This window comes from Petaurus breviceps, unplaced genomic scaffold, assembly GCF_028583685.1.
Source record: "Petaurus breviceps papuanus isolate PSGF00001 unplaced genomic scaffold, PetGlider_PUasm1.0 90804, whole genome shotgun sequence".
NCBI lineage: Eukaryota > Metazoa > Chordata > Mammalia > Diprotodontia > Petauridae > Petaurus > Petaurus breviceps.
Window position 1 is genome coordinate 1,080,056 of NW_027187348.1, and position 1,390 is coordinate 1,081,445.

The 1,390-nt window shown below is 39.4% G+C and overlaps 2 long non-coding RNA genes across 2 annotated transcripts in view; both read left to right on the plus strand.

Annotated features, from left to right (window-relative positions):
• LOC138147670 (uncharacterized) overlaps nucleotides 1–1,390 on the plus strand; it is a 46,989-nt gene that overhangs the window by 23,148 nt on the left and 22,451 nt on the right. The window lies entirely within an intron of this gene.
• The window catches only part of LOC138147671 (uncharacterized), a 10,540-nt gene that overhangs the window by 810 nt on the left and 8,340 nt on the right, over nucleotides 1–1,390 (plus strand). The gene's annotated exons all lie outside the window — the stretch shown is intronic.

The following is a 1,390-nucleotide window of genomic DNA, read 5'->3' on the forward strand; positions in this document are numbered from 1 at the left end:
TACTACTACTACTACTACTACTACTACTACTACTACTACTACTACTAATACTAATACTAATACTACTAATACTAATATTACTACTACTCTGTAAGAATGGTTTCAGGAGTGTAAAGTTCAGAATTAACTGAGGCTCGTGGGAAACCTCTAAGAGAGACAAGAAGTAAATTATTTTTATCTATACTGCTGAAAAGAGAGGAAAGGCCTATATAGGACCAATGTTTGGAGAAGATGAGAGGATGATAACAGGTGATGTAAACAATTCTGCTGGGCTTAACTCTTACTTTATTTCTGTTTCTCTGCAAAATGATGATCATCTTTGAACTAGAAAGGACAAAACAAAATAGGCTAAAAGGAAGCTGAAACTTAAGTAGGTATAACTCACTTTTTGACCCTGCCCACAGGAGACAGTGACTCTCCTCTCCACCTGGTTGGGTTTAGGGAGCATTCCCAAAGTTCCTGGAATCTGTCTTTGACTTCTAGTCTGAGAGAGTGGCCTGGTGGCATCAAGAGGTTGATTGCCTATGGTCACGTAGCTAACATGTGTTAGAGGGAGGACTTAAACTCAGATCTACTGAACTCCAAGTTTGGCCCTCTGTATATTACATCACAAAATCTCTATGATGAGCTTCAGCAGGGATGTAAAGTATCCTTTAGTTCAAAAAATTACCTTTGCAAGTATAAGACAAGGGAGGCATGGCTAGACATTACTTTTTCTGAAAAAGACCTGGGAAATACAGTGTAGTATACATTCATCATGAATCAAATAGAGCGATATGATAGTTGAAGAAGTTAGTATGATCTTAGGCAGAGCTAAGAGAGGTAAGGTATCTAGGATTAGGGAGGTGAAACAGTCCTGGCTGTACTCTATCATGGCTAGACTGCATCTAGGGGGCAAGTAAAGTCAAGGTGCTTCAGACTGACATTGTCTTATATGATTTATTAAAAGACAACTTCCTAAATGGGTACAATTTAGCAATTAGGAATTTACAGGAGTTAGAGGGGACTTTCTTACCCTAAGTCAGAAAGTTGTTTGGGAAAATGGACTGGGATTTAGACCCAAAGAGAATACAAAGGATAGCTTTAATCGTAGCTTGGGGGGACTCTGCCATGCCTTTGTTCAAGAGCCCTGAACTAGGTATGATGACTCAGTTTAGAGATGGACTAAAAGAAATATTAGACATTACCCTGGCCTTATCAAAGAGAAACTTTATAGTCACTGCATCATAACAGATATTATGTTAGTCGAGATGTTAGTCAAGCTGACCGGAAAGTGATCCTGCAGCGATGAAACTCAGAAGCTAATACCGTGTTTCCCCGATAATAAGACCTATCCCGAAAATAAGCCCTCCCCTTACTGTGTAAGATTCCTCTAAAATAAGCCCTCCCC